At 45.8% G+C, this 15,684-nt stretch overlaps 1 protein-coding gene across 4 annotated transcripts in view; it reads right to left on the minus strand.

Annotated features, from left to right (window-relative positions):
* Gatad2b (GATA zinc finger domain containing 2B) overlaps nucleotides 1–11,155 on the minus strand; it is a 90,252-nt gene extending 79,097 nt beyond the window's left edge. For 2 of the 4 annotated variants that reach the window (XM_070013885.1, XM_070013884.1), the window contains exon 1: nucleotides 11,005–11,155. The gene's annotated coding sequence lies outside the window, so the exon portion shown is untranslated. The remainder of the gene's footprint in view (nucleotides 1–11,004) is intronic. The other 2 variants (XM_070013883.1, XM_070013882.1) reach the window with 1 other exon arrangement.
* Nucleotides 11,156–15,684: the final 4,529 nt, after the last annotated feature.

Here is a 15,684-nt window from a genome sequence, read left to right on the forward strand (position 1 = left end):
GGACTTGAACTCCGCCTGGGCACATATCCCTGAACCTCTTTATGATCAAGGCTAGCGTTCTACCACTTCAGCCACAGCACCACTTCTGGCTTTTTTGAGTAGTTTATTGGAGGTAAGAGTCTCATGGGGACTTTTTTGCCTGGGCTGGCTTTGAATTATAATCATCAGATCTCTGCCTCCAGTGTAGCTAGGATTACAGGTGCCCCACCCAAGGTATAATTTTAAGTAGAGGCAGAATAAGGCTTCATGGAAGCCTTAAGCAGACTTAAAGGAGGTGTGCAATTAGTCATTTATCTCAGTGTGGAAAAATAAGTATTAGTAGCTAGCATCAAGTTATCAGCCACTTGGGAGGCTGAGCGAGGAGAATAGCCCAATTCCAGGCCAGCATGGGCACCATACCAACAAGATTCCACCCCCATAAAACCAAACTAAAACAAAACAAACTAGTTATTTCTCACTAGTGGGATGGTTAGAGCAAGGGAGTTAAGATAAAGTGTGGATAATGTATTGTGCGCGCCCACGCAACACATACACACACACACAATTATCAGAACCAAGATAATCAAAAAGAGAAATTTTTCATTAGCTTTTCAACAGATAAAGGATGGAGAACTCAAAACATCTTAGTGTTAAGAGTGTTTGCCTCGTATGCATGAGGCTCTGAGTTCAATTCCTCAGTACACATAAACAACAACAAAAACCAGGCACCAATGGCTCATGCCCATAATCCTAGCTACTTGCAAGGCTGACAACAGAAGGATCACGGTTTAAGGTCACTCTGGGCAGAAAAGTACTTGAGACACTACTTGAGCAAAACACAGGGCTGAAGGTATGGCTCAAGTAGTAGAGTAACAGTCCAGCAGGCTTGAGGCCTTGAGTTCAAGTCCAGTAATGTAAAAAAAGAACAACAAAACAATAATTCAACTAGAAGTGGCACGGTGGTTCAAAGTGGTAGAATGCTAGTTCTGAGTGAAGCTCAAGGACAATGCAAGGCTCTTGAGTTCAAGCCCATGACTAAAATAAAGAAAAAACCCATTTAAGCCAGGCACTTGTGGCTCATGCCTGTAATCCAAGTTATTCAGGAAGCTGAGATCTGAGGATTGTGGTTTGAAGCCAGCCCACGCAGAAAAAGTCCATGAGATTCTTATGTCAAATTAACTACCAAAAGCCAGAAGTGGAGCTGTGGCTCAAACAGTACAGTTCTAGCCTTCAGTGGAAAAACCAAGGGAAGCATCTAGGCCTTCAAGCCCAAGTAACAGCAAATATAAACACAAAAAACATAAGCAGTTCAAAAAAGCAACTATCACATTTTCACTCATTTGTATATGTATATGTTATATATGTGTGGATATGTATACACATGTATTCATTCACACATTTACATATATGTACGTGTGCATATATACAAATATATAAAACAGAAAACATGGTTCTATGCGACTGTTTAGAGGGATGAGAGGTAGGGGAGAGGAATAAAGAAGGATGAGTGAATAATTGTGAAAAATTCTGTATGAAGATGGTTTAAGGAATGTCAGTGAAAGCTGTTGACCAACAGGGTGCTTGCCAGAGGAGTGAGAAAAGCGAAAGCAATAGCAAGTATTATTCACCCTAAAATATATACACATCTGAACTACCATGGCAAAATCCCTTGATGATGTACTCTAAGAATAAATCAACTCTTTGGTGCAATTAATGTATTAAGAAAGCCAGGTGCCAGTGGCTGAGATCTAAGGATCTCAGTTCAAAGCCAGCCTGGGCAGGAAAGTCCTTGAGACTCTTATTCCAGTAAACCACTAGAAAACCAGAAGTGGCGCTGTGGCTCAAGCGGTAGAGCACTCGCCTTGAGCTGAAGAGCGCAGGGACAGTGCCCAAGCCTAGAGTTCAAGCCCCATGACCGACCCAAAAAAAAAATATATATATATATAGAAAAAAAAAGGAGGAAGCCAGGCACCAGTGGCTCATGCCTATAATCCTAGCTACTCAGGAGATTAAGATCTGAGGATCACAGTTTGAAGCCTGCCAGGGCAGGAAGTCCATGAGACTTATATCTCTAATAAACTACTCAGAAAAAGCTGGAAGTTGTGCTGTGACAAGTGGTAGAGTGCTAGTCTTGAGAAAAAAAGAATCTCAGGGACAGTGCCCAGGCCCTGAGTTCAAGCCCCAGGACCAATTTTAAAAAAAAATGAAATTGTTGAACTGTTTTAAAGAAGATGGTGTATAAGAGGAAAGATTTTGATACAGATACATTGTACATATGTATAGAAATGTCACAAAGAAACTTCTCTTGTAAAACTAATGTAGCTTTTTAGTCTTATGTGGCTCACAACTATGATCCTAGTTACTCAGGAGGCCTAGATATAAGGATCAAGGTTTGAAGTGGACCTGGCATGAAAGTACATGAAACACTTATCTCCAATTAACTGAAACTGAAGGGGGGGGGGGGGGGGAGCCAGAAGTGGATCTGTGGCTCAAGCAGTAGTGCATAGTCTTGAGCACAGGAATAGGCCCTGAGTTCAAGCCCCAAGGCCAATACCTCCTAAAAACAAATTAAAAAAAAAACCCACTAATGTAGCTGTTTAACTATTTTTGATGAAATGTGTGTGTGTGTGTGTGTGTGTGTGTGTGTGTGTGTGTGTGTTGGTTATGGGACTTGAACTCAGGGCCTGAGCTCTGTCTCTTAGCTTTTTTCTGCTCAAGGCTAGCACTCTACCACTTGGGCCACAGCTCTACTTCCAGCTTTTTGGTGGTTAATTGGAGCTAGTCTCATGGACTTTCTTCCTGGACTGGTTTCAAACCTCAATCCTCAAATTTCAGCCTCTTGAATAGCTGGCATTGTAGGCATGAACCACCACAGCCCAGCATGAATAAATATCTTTAATAAAAATAACTAAAAATGTTTTTAAAAATATTAACTTTAAGCCGGGCGCTGGTGGCTCACGCCTGTAATCCTAGCTACTCAGGAGGCTGAGATCTGAGGATCGTGGTTCAAAGCCAGCCCGGGCAAGAAAGACCGTGAGACTCCTATCTCCAATAAACCACCAGAAAACCGGAAGTGGCGCTGTAGCTCAAGTGGTAGAGCGTTCGCCTTGAGCTGAAGAGCTGAGGGACAACGCCCAGGCCCAGAGTTCAAGCCCCACGACCGACAAAAAAAAAAAAAAAAAAAATATTAACTTTAGGTCTGGGTTATGCCTCAAAGAGAATGCCTACCTAGTCTCAATACCTGCAAAAAAAAAAACACTTGCTGGACGTCAGTGGCTCATGCCTGTAATCCTACTCAAGAGGCTGAGATCTGAGTATCATGGTTCAAAACCAGCCAGGGCAGGAAAGTCCTGAGACCCTTATCTCCAATAAACCACCAGAAAACCAGAAGTCGTGCTGTGGCTCAAGTGGTAGAGCACTAGCCTTGAGCTGAAGAGTTGAGGCACAGCGCCCAGGCCCAGAGTTCAAGCCCCACGACCAACCAAAAAACCCACAAAACTTTATAAGCTTAATGTGTGTGTGTATGTGTGTGTGTGTGTGTGTGTGTGTGCGCACGCGCGCGCGCACACGCATCTCAGTACTAAATAATCTGCATACACATGGCTGTAAGTTTGAGCCCTGTCTTTTTTTTTTTTTTTTTGGTCAGCTGTGGGGCCTTAACTGGGCCTGGACTCAGTCCCTCGCTCTTTAGCTCAAGACTAGTGCTCTGGCCACTTGAGCCACAGCACCACTTCAGGCTTTTTCTGCTTATGTGGTGCTGAGGAATTGAATCCAGGGCCTCTACCACTGAGCCACCTTCCCAGCCCCAGTCCTGTCATCTTAATTTAAAAAAAAAAAAAAATGATAAAAAGAAAGCACCAGCTACATAGAAGACTGAGATCTGAGGATCAGGGTTTTGAGCCAGCTGGGGCAGACTAGTCCTAAAACCTGTATTCCCAATTAACTAGCAAAAAAGCTTGAAATGGAGGAATGGCTCCAGCCCTATGAAGAAAAAGCTGAACAAAAGCTCAAGTTCATGAGTTCAATAAAAGATACACAGCTGGGCACTGGTGGCTCACATCTGTAATCCGAGCTATTCAGGAGGCTGAGATCTGAGGACTGCGGTTCCAAACCAACCCAGACAGTAATGTCCATAAGACTGTTATCTCCAATTAACCACAAAAAGCTCCAAGTAGAGCTATGGTTCAAGTGGAAGAGTGCTAGCCTTGAGCACAAAAGAACAGCACCTGAGCCCTGAGTTCAAGCCCCAGGAAAAGAAAAACAAAAACAAAAAAGACGAAGTGGTGCTGTGGCTCAAGCGGTAGAGCACGCTCACCTTGAGCTGAAGAGCACAGGAACATGCCCAAGCCCAGAGTTCAAGCCCCACAACCGACCAAAACAAACAAACAAACAAAAAAAGATGGGAGCCAAGCTCAAGGGGTTCATGCCTGTAATCCTAGCTACTCAGGAAGCTGAGATCTAAGGATCATGGTTCAAAGGTAGCCCCAGCACAAAAGTCCATGAGACTCTTATCTCCAATTAACCACCAGAAAACCAGAAGTGGCACTATGGCTCAAGTGGTAGGAGTGCTTACCTTGAGCTGAAGAGCTCAGTGACAGTGCCCAGGCCCAGAGTTCAAGTCCCAAGACCAACCAAAAACAAAAACAAACAAACAAAAGACCAATGGGGCTGAGGATATAGACTAATGGTAGAGTACTTGCCTAGCATGTATGAAGCCCTGGGCTTGATTCCTCAGTACCACATACACAAAAAAGGCCAGACGTGGTGCTGTGGCTCAAGTGGTAGTGTTAGCCTTGAGCAAAAAAAAAAAGCTCAGGGACAGTACACGGTCCTAATTCAAGCCCCAGGATGGGGGGGGGGGGGGGATGGAAATGATGTATACCCTCCCCTTCCCACACATTTGCAAGATATCTATTACAAATCCTTCTTATATTTCAGCCTATTATCTTTAAAAATTACAAACTGCACTTTCTCACAAAAAAGACATAAGATCAAGAAAGCTTTGATGAGAAGGCTGAAAAGGACTTTCTGATTCAGAAAGTCCTTATTTTTAAAAATCCAGGTACTGGTGGTGTAATCCTAGATACTCAGGAGGCTGAGATCTGAGGATCCCAGTTCAAAGCCAGCCTGGGCAGAAAAGTCTGTGAGACTCTTATTTCCAATTGACCACCAGAAATCCAGAAGTAAAGCTGTGGCTCAAAGTGGTAGAGCGCTAGTTAGCCCTGAGCACCCAAACCCTGAGTTGAAGCCCCATGACCCACCCCCACACCCCCTGCCAAAAAAAAATTGTGTGCGCAGGTGACTCATACCTGTAACTCTTCAGTTCAATTCCTGGTTCTGGTACACACAAAAAAAGTACGAAGCTAAGTGTAAAAAGCAACAAGAAATGTCTCAATGTCTCAGGTATATATATGGCCTTATCATTTTCCTTGATTTCTTCAGCAGTCTACTCATCAGTATTAAAGACCACATGGGTAAAGCTGATGGAGTACATTGCCCACATGGTATGGAAATGTCACATACTCAAGCTCCCTTTGCACAACTAACGTGTGTGTTTATAAAATTTTATTTTGGGTTGGTTGTGGGACTTGATTGAACTCAGGGCCTGGGCGCTCTCATGAGCTTTTCTTTGCCTCAAGGCTAGCATTCTACCACTTTTGAGTCACAGCTCCATTTCCACTTTTTAGGTGGTTAACTGGAGGTAAGAGTCTCACAGACTTGCATGCTGGGGCTGGCTTCAAACCACAGTCCTCAGATCTCAGCCTCTTGACTAGCTACAATCACAGGTGTGAGCCACCAGCCTGTAATTTTTATTTATTTATTTATTTATTTTTGGTTGTGGGGCTTTAACTCTGGGCTTGGGTGCTGTCCCTGCACTCTTCAGCTCAAGGTGAGCACTCTACTGCTTGAGCCACAGCACCACTTCCGGTTTTCTAGTGGTTTATTGGAGATAAAGAGTCTCATGGACTTTCCTGCTTGGGCTGGCTTTGAATTGTGATCCTCAGATCTCAGCCTCCTGAGTAGCTAGACAGGCGTGAGCCACTGCAACCCAGCTTTAATAAGTATCTTAACAGACAGGTTAAGCCCTAACAACATGGGTCACTCCTCTTCTACTTTAGGAACTTAAGCAACACATTAAAAAAATTCAAATATCTACAAGGCAGAAGGTTAAAATGATGGATGACAAGGAGGACTCAATTTCAAATCACACCTATTAAGCCAGGTGTGGTAATGCAAATCTGAAACACCCTAGGTGAGTGAGGCAGTAAGACTAGGAGTTTGAGATCAGCCTATGACACACAGAAGCTGTCTCAAAAAGTCTCCAAAATCCCCAACCAGTACCACAGAAAAAGGTTCCCAGATTACTGAAGAGAAACCTAACAGAGGTAATGGAAGCTTTCTCTCTCCAAGTCAGTCCATTTCAACAGAAACAAGTTGTATGTATTTTTTTCTATACTTAACCACCAACAGAGGAACTACAACTTTGTGTGGCATTATTTGACAGGCTACATTTTCCTCAAGCAATAGGTAGACAGCTTTATACCAGAACTAGAAGTATAGTCAATCTAGGTGTCTTTCCTACCCCCTATTCCTAACTACCTCAGAAAAGGTCTGGCTACTATGTTATTTTTTTTTTTTTGGGGGGGGGTCCGGTCATGGGGCCTGAACTCTGGGCCTGGGCACTGTCCCTCAGCTCTTCAGCTCAAGGCTAGTGCTCTACCACTTGAGCCACAGTGCCACTTCTGGCTTTTTTTCTTTTTGCTTATGTGGTGCTGGGGAATCGAACCCAGGGCCTCATGCATGCAAGGCAAGCGCTCTACCACTGAGCCACCTTCCCAGCCCCTGGCTACTATGTTTTGATATATATTGATGCAGGGTTTTAAAGTATGGGAAAGAAAGTTCCTAGGATCCAGATATGGCTCAAATCTTACCATTTCTCTAGCAGTTGTTTTAACCACCAAATCTAGTTTGATTTTTCTAAACAAGCCAAGCAACATACACATTTTGAGTTACATGCAGAGGGGCTGCTTGTCACCCAAGAGGTAGCTAACATGAAATGTACTCCAGCAGTCCAGCACCGGTTGCTCATACCTGTAATTCTAGCTACTTAGGAGGGTGAGATCTAAGAATCACAGTTCAAAGGCATCCCCAGCAAGAAAATCTCAGAGACTCATCTCCAATTAAGCACCAAAAAGCTGAAAGTGGAGCTATGACTCTAGTGGTAGAGTGCGAGCCTTCAGTGGAAAAAGCAACGAGACAGCACCCAGGCCCTGAGTTCAAACCCTAGCACCAACCTCAAAAATATATATCTATATACTCCAGAGCCTAACAACAAGTACAGCACTTGCTGTTGTTTCTTTATACATGCACTTCTAGCTTGGTGAATGGGGGAGGGAATAGTAAATAGAAACAAGAAGCCCACTTTACATACAATATACAATACTATCTGCTTAAAGGTAAAATGAATCCAGAGGTCCCAGCATTTGATTAGAGTACATTAATACAGTAACACCTTCCACCTACGGTTTTCTAACCAAAACCCAACCTGGGAGTACAGTGTGACCCAGATAGAAGCAAAAAGGGGGAGGGAGATTCCCCCCCAAAAAAGGTAGAAAAAGCAGTCTTTTGAGATTTTAAGGCTGCTAAGTTCAGAAAATTCTTCACACATCTCTCTTCCACCACCCTATGGCCCTGTTCTAAAAACACACTAGAAATTACTGAAAGAGGCCAAGGTGCTGGTTCCTCGTACCTGTAATCCTAGCTACTCAGGAGGCTGAGATCTGAAGATTGTGGTACAAAGCCAGCCAGGGCAGGAAAGGTCGTGATGTTCTTTATCTCCAATTAACTACCAGAAAAGTAGAAGTGGTGCTATGGCTTAAAGTGGTAGAGTACTACTCTTGAGTGAAAAAGCTGCGGGACAGTGACCAGACCCTGAGTTCAAGCCCCACAACAAACAACAACAAAAAATTACTTAGAGAATTTTGAATGAAAGCACTGACCAAGGAACCTGGTTAATACTATTTCTAGACAAGTATCGGGATATAGCGTCAATTCAGATCCTTATTTGCAATGCCTCTAAACAGGAAGTTAAGAGACATCACAGTCAGGGGAAGCAAACCACAGTCATAAAGATGGATACTTTTGTCAACTACAAATCATTCTCACCTCTTCAAGAATGTTCTCAAGTAAGGAATAATTGGTAGGACAAAAATCTATAAGCCAGCTCAGTATCAGTGGCTCACGCCTGTAATCCTAGCTACAAAAGAGGCTGAAATCTGAGGATTTCAGTTCAAAGGCAGCCCCCAGGCAGGAAAGTCCATGAGACTCTTATCTACAATTAACTACTTGAAAACGGAAGTGGCACTGTGGCTCAAGTAGTAGAACACTAGCTTTGAGCTTCTGAAGAGCTTAGGAACAGTACCCAGGCCCAGAGTTCAAGCCCCACAACTGGAAAAAAAAATCTATAAAGCCTGCAATCAGGAGGCCGAGATCTTATGCTCACAGTTCAAAGTTAGCCTGGCTCCTGCCTGTGACACTCTTATCTCCAATTAACTACAAAAAAAAAACAACAACACATACATACAAAGTGGAACTGTGGCTCAAGTGGTAGAGTGCTAGCCTTGAGTATAAAAGCTCAGAGAAGCCAGGCGCCCGTGGCTCATGCCTGTAATCCTAGCTACTCAGGAGGCTGAGATCTGAGGATCACGGTTCAAAGCCAGCCCAGGCAGGAAAGTCCGTGAGACTCTTATCTCCAATAAACCACTAGAAAACAGGAAGTGGTGCTGTAGCTCAAACGGTAGAGCACTCACTTTGAGCTGAAGAGTGCAGGGACAGCACCCAAGCCCAGAGTTCAAGCCCCACAACTGACAAAAAAAAAAAAGCTGAGATAGTATCCAAACCCTAAATTCAAGCCCCAGAACCAGCATCTGAAAAACAAAAACAAAAACACAACCATAAACCTCAATTCTTTCTTAAACTAGGTCATCCAGGCAGCAGGTCAGATTTCCAATTTCCATGATTGACTTTTAACTCTAGACTAAAAACTATATACATTCCCCTAAAAACAGATGACAGCCCTACCAGACAAATGTTCCCTAATTGTTCACACAACCATCTGCTTCAAATGCCCAAGAAGATTCTATCCCTGACACAGCCTACCCCCAAGGAACACACACACACATACACACACACACACACACACACACACACACACACACACACACACACACACACACACACACACACACACACACACACACACACACACACACACACACACACACAGAGTGGCACCATTTCCAACAAATGTGGGACTTTCTTCAAAATGTACTGAACCTCTCCCCAGCACCAGCTTAAACATCTCCAGAAGTTGCCTCTTTCCTGACCAAGTATAAAGGGCAATATTCTCAAGGCTGCTCCACCACCAAAAAGTATGAATGAGAGTGACTATCAGACTTCAAGGAAAAGTTTATGTGTATCAAAGAAAGAGCATTAAAGTTAGCAAGAAACTTTCAAAAAGGTTCACCTCCAACATAAAGACACCATACTACTGCCAGAAAACAAAGTTACATGCACTAGTTGGGAAGACTGGATGGCTGAGAACAGAGGTGAAAGGAAAGATTTCTTTTTACTTTGTACCAATGCACTCATTGTGAATGTCACTTAAAAATACAAATTTTACAAAAGAAAAAGATCCTCGAAATTACAAGAGCATAAGCTCTTCTCTAACATAGACCTGTAAAACCTTTTTACTCCATCAACTACTAGTCCAAATCTCTTTTGCGGACTGCCTTGAAAACGCGGCTTTCTCGCTGCCGAAATATACATTCAGTATTCTCATCTCTGTGACACATGAAAATCCTCTAAATTATCATATATCAGACGATATTCGCTAAGAATCAGGGACTACCTGATTCTCCAAAGGGCAGTAGACAAGACTGTCTAACAGCTTAACTCAGCATCCACTTGCCACCTATCAGTAAAGCCTCCATCTCCATCTTCATCTCAGTACCAGCTGAAAGAGATCATGTCTTGTGTTTGAAGAGAAGCTGGTGCTGGGGATGAAACCCCAAAAGGCTACCATACCTTTATGAAGAGGTAAGCTGTCCCGAGCCACTAGTGGCACCTAAACTCCTTGCAGGAGTAACTAGCTCCTTATTGTGATTGAGAGCCAAGGAGGCAAAAAGTAGTCTTAAGTCCCGGTTTGGTTAGGAAGGGTAAGTTGCAGCTCCATCAACCCTCAAGCACTGAACCGGGAAAACAGATCCAGTGTGTCCCAGAATCCCAGCTGAGAAAAAGGGTGGTTTCATCGCTGGAAAATGATAAGTACCCCGACAGCCTGAGACAATTCCCTTTTTCTAAGGGAGGCCGAGGAAACCGTGGACAACGAAATAAAGGGGTAAGGTTCTCCACTGTCTCCTTACCCTAAAGAAAGATAATGATCCTGGGCTTCCTTCACCCTCAAGGAGCTCACATTTGTCCCAACCGCCGTCAAACACGAGACTGAGCGCAGGGAGCGGCCCCCGCACCCTGAGGGCACCATTTGGGGACGGGGGGGGAGGGGGAGGAGGGGGAGTTTTTTTAAAAACAGGGGGACGCGCTAAAGAGGCAAGAAGGGGAGCATGGCGGGCATGAGGTAGTGAGTGAAAGCGGGGATGGCGGGGAAAACGGGGCGCGAGGGAAGGGGGGAAAAAAGAGTAAAAGGAGAAGAAATGAAGGGACACGAGCTGGGGGCGCGCGAGGCCGAAGTGAAAGACGGGCACGCGCGCGCGGAGGGGAGGAGGGGATGAGGTGAAGGGGGAGCGCGAGGCGGGGGCGCGCGGTGCCGGGGTGGGGGGAGGGGGACGCAAGGCGGGGGCGCGCGGGCGGGCGTCGGCTCGCGGCGCTTCCCCTCCCCCCGCCCCTCCACCTTTCCCTTCCCCCACCTCCGCCACCACAGCCTCCTCCCAGCCTCCCTCCCTTCCTCGCTCCTCACCGCCCCCGAGCGGGCGGGCGGCCAGGCCGGCCTAGGCCAAAGCTCCTCACCTGGCGGTGGCGGTGTAACTCTCGACTGGCTCGCTTCTTTAGGAGGCGACGGAGGCGTCGAAAAAGGAAGAAGCGACAGCACAGTGGGCTCCGGACCCCACTGACGGGACCAGGGGCAGGGGTGGGGGAGGGGGGTGGGCCGGACCGGGGCGGGCGGGCGGAGCAGACACTGCGGTACAGACGGGGGCAGCGGCGGCGGCGGCGGCTGCACCGGCGGCGGCGGCACCACACAAACAAGGACGCTGATTGGGCAGCTGCCAAGCGCCTCGGCTCCGCCTTACCCACACGCCACGACGCCCATTGGTCGACCTAAGCCGGGCACCCCGCCCGCTTCTTCTTAGTCCTACCAATAGAGGGTAGGATACTGGGACTTCATCCCACCCTTGGAGAGTGAGTGGCTGGAGAAGTGATGATTGGCGTTCCTACGATCCAATCATAAGCCGAGGAGGGGGGATGGTCTAGCGGGGGCGCGTTAATGGGTACCTCGGCCAGTCCCAGACACATCCGGGTCTTCGACAGCCCATTAAGTGTCGGGGGTCAAAAAATCGCTTCAGGCTGCAACTTTACCTTAGAGACGTTTTGGTCCCCAGGCAGCCGCCGTACCCCAGGCTCCCAAAATCGGGATTCCCCTTTGGCCCGCTCTTATTCTTTCAATTCTAAAGATGGAGACGAGGGACGGCGCTGGACTCTACGTTTGGGCGGTGTTTCATCGCGACAGAATCCAAGAATTTCACGATAGAAGTAGCTGTAGGCGCTTGGGCCTTGCTGTGTATTTGGGGCGTGGCCTCCCTCGGTCTGCCAGAGGCCTTGGGCTTCCTAGTGTTACCACCTCCGGTTGGTCTGTCTTGACTGAACCACGGACAGCAGGGAAGAAGGCAACTAGCCAAATTCACTGGTGAATTACGGTGTGCAGCGCCTTCTCTTGGGTTCTGTGGGGCTGTTTAGGTTCACTGGGAGGAAAGAGCCTCACACACACACCCTCCCCCACCCGATTCCACTTAATCAACTCAAGGCCTCGCTCCTCCGGCCTCACCTCTTCCCCGAAGCAGTTAGGCCCGCCTAAACTCCGGGTTTCTAGAGTACTTATCAGAAGCATTGCTTTGAGCACCTTAAGGTTAGGGGCCAAGTACTGTAGCTGTAAGTTGGAGGAGCAATACTAGCTAATGTTTCGGGAAAGTACTGTGTTCCAGGCAGTGTGCTAAGAGCTTTGCATAGATTCTTATTCCTCATAACTCTATGATGTAGGTACTGTTACTCCTATTTTACAGATGAGGAGAATGGGGTACAGATCATATGACTTTTCCAAAGTTACATGCTTAATGGCAGAGCTGAAACTTGAACCCAAGTGTATCAGAAAACAGGCTGAGTAACTTGCCAAGGTCAGATAGTGACCAAGCTGAGGTTTGAGCTGAACACTATTTCTAGCCACACTAGGACATTTTTTTCAAATCATTGAAATGTCATACTGTGCAATGGAGATGAAATTGTAAACCAGGCCAGGTGCTATGCCTATAATCATAGCACTGCAGAAGTTGAAGCAGGAGGATTGAGAGTTCAAGACCAGCCTGGGCCACATCCAGAGCCCAATAAAAGGAAGGAAAGAAGGAAGGAAGTAGGTTAGAGAGGAGGAAGGAGCTGGAGGGAGGGGGGAAAAAAGTAAAATGGATATGGCCACATAAAGAAGGTAAAATTGGGTGCCAGCAGCTCATACTCAAACTCATAGCTATGAAGAGGCTGCAATGTGGAGGTTTGAGGCGCTAAGCCAAAAAAGTCCAGGAGACTCTATCCCCAAAAATGACCAGCAAAAAATACAGGACTAAGGCCTGGCTCAGTGAACATAAGACTAAATGCAAGTTCTAATACCAGCCAAAGATCAAACAGTAGAACATAGACCCCTCCAACTCTCTCTCTCTCTCTCTCTCTCTCTCTCTCTCTCTCTCTCTCTCTCTCTCTCTCTCTCTCCATTTCAGTTCATATTTTAAAAGAATAAGAGCTAGCTGGGCAACGGTAGCTCACGCCTGTAATCCTAGCTACTAAGGAGGCTGAAATCTGAGGATCTCAGTTCAAAGGCAGCCCAAGCTGGAAAGTCAGGAGGCTGACATCTGAGGTTCACAGTTTGAAGACAGCCCAGGCAAGAAAGTCTGGGAGGCTCTTATCTCCAATTATCCACCAGAAAACCAGAAGTGGAGCTGTGGCTCAAAGTGGTTGAATGCTAGCCTTGAGGAATAAGCTCAGGGACATTACCCAAGTCCTGAGTTCAAGCCCCATGACCAACAACCAGAGCTGGTACCACTAGGAAGCCCAAGGCCTCTCGCAGACAGAGGGAGATCACACCCCAACTACGCAAAGAATAAACTAGATGGGCACCAGTGGCTCACACTTGTAATCATATCTATTCAGGAGGCTAAGATCTGAGGATTGCAGTTTGAAGCTAGGGCTAAGATCTGAGGATTACAGTTTGAAGCCAGGGCAGGACAGTTTGTTAAGATTTTTTTTTTTTTCGGTCCAGTTGTGGGGCCTGAACTCTGGGCCTGGGCGCTGTCCCTCAGCTCTTCAGCTCAAGGCTAGCGCTCTACCACTTGAGCCACAGAGCCACTTCCGGTTTCTTTCCTTTTTGCTTATGTGTAGTTGAAGAATCGAACCCAGGGCCTCAGGCATGCAAGGCATGTGCTTTACCACTGAGCCACCTCCCCAGCCCTGGAAATAAGAATCTTAACAGGGGCTGGGAAGATGGCTCAGTGGTAGAGCGCTTGCCTTGCATGCCTGAGACCCTGGGTTCGATTCCTCAGCACCACATAAGCAAAAAGAAAAAAAGCCGGAAGTGGCGCTGTGGCTCAAGTGGTAGAGCACTAGCCTTGAGCTGAAGAGCTGAGGGACAGCGCCCAGGCCCAGAGTTCAGGCCCCACGACCGGACCCAAAAAAAAAAAAAAAAAAAAAAAAGATTGTTATTTCCAATAAACTACTCAGAAAAAGCCCAAAGTGAGGCTGTGGCTCAAGTGGTAGAGCACTAGCCATGAGTAAAAGAAGCTCAGGGACAGTGCCCAGACCCTGAGTTCAAGTCCCAGGACTGGCCAAAAAAAGCCGAACTCCAGGACCAGCATGCACACGCATACATACACACATGTGCACACACACACACACACACACACACACACCCCACACTAGTAAAACAACCTGTTTTCCATGATAATATAGTATTACTATCCAGGTAAGGAACATGGTCTGGAATTAGGTGCTTGAGTGAATCTTAGCCATTTACCAGTTATGTGATAAAAATACAAATTACTTAACCTCTCAGGGGTAGGAAACCTTTTTTCTTCCAGGGGACATTTAGATGTTTATATGTTTATAACATTCATGGGTCATGCAAAATTATTGATATAGGCAGAAAGCCCCTGGCAGCTGATGAGATTATATGTCTGTCCCATCATATACCAAGTGACTTTGCAAGCTTTATTGGATTCAGACATTCTTCACTCCTGTGTCTATGTCTTAGTCTATGCCTCACACAGTGTAAGATTCCCATTTGTAAGATGGGAATAATGGTATCTAGCCTGTAGGATAATTGTGAGGTCTATAAAATCGTGCATTTTAAATACTCATGGAAACCAGGAGCTGGTGTTTATACTTCTAATCCCATCTACTCAGGAGGCTGGTTCAACCCAAAGAAGAAAAGTATGAGACTCATCTCCAATTAACCAGCAAGAAGCCTGAAATAGGGAGTGTAGTTCAAGTTGTAGAAAGCCAGCCTTAAGGGAAAAAAAAAGCCAACTTAGAGTTCAAGGCTCTTGAGTTCAAGCATGCATAAATAAATAAATAAACTGCTCAAAAGATACAGTAAGCATTGTTTTTAAAATGGTCCTAGGCACTGGGATGCTGCTTCCTGCCAGGCCGGCTGCCACCTGCCCAGCCGAAGAGGGACACAGCCTGGACTCTCCAATAGTGTTTTTAATGGAGTCAAATCCATGTGGTTTGTATATTTTTTCCTTTAATCTTGGGCATTTTCTCTTTCTGAGAACGTAACTTGAAACACTACAGAGCCAATAGTCCTATAAAGAGTGTATCTGGGGCTGGGAAGGTGGCTCAGTGGTAGAGCACTTGCCTTGAATGCTTGAGGCCCTGGATTCGATTCCTCAGCACCACATAAGCGGAAAAAGCTGGAAGTGGCTCTGTGGCTCAAGTGGTAGAGTGCTAGCCTTGGGCTGAAGAGCTGAGGGATAGCGCCCAGGCCCAGAGTTCAGGTCCCATGGCCGGACCCAAAAAAAAAAAAAGAGTGTATCTGCAAACGCTGTACAGTTTTATATACATTCACAATGTACTTTTGCCTTCTAGATAATTTATTTTGCAACACATTACTGCACAGTTATAAATAACTTATGTACTGTAACATCACTTTCAGTTATGTGTAAAGAAATAAATTAATTAATTAAAAAAATAAAGTGAAATAAAATGGTCCTACGGCTTCAACTCAGGGCCTGGGCGCTGTCCTTGAGCTTTTTGGCTCAAAGCTAGTGTTCTACCACTTGAGTCAAAACTCCACTTCCAGCTTTTTTGGTATTTAATTGAAGATAAAAAGTCTCACATACTTTTCTGCTCTGCTTCAAACTGCAATCCTTTCATCTCATTCTCCTGAGTAGCTCAGATGACAGTCATGAGCCACTGGCACCCAGCTCATAGTAA

The sequence above is a fragment of the Dipodomys merriami genome, unplaced genomic scaffold, assembly GCF_024711535.1.
Source record: "Dipodomys merriami isolate MVZ:Mamm:240054 unplaced genomic scaffold, mDipMer1.0.p SCAF_92, whole genome shotgun sequence".
In the NCBI taxonomy this organism is placed as follows: domain Eukaryota; kingdom Metazoa; phylum Chordata; class Mammalia; order Rodentia; family Heteromyidae; genus Dipodomys; species Dipodomys merriami.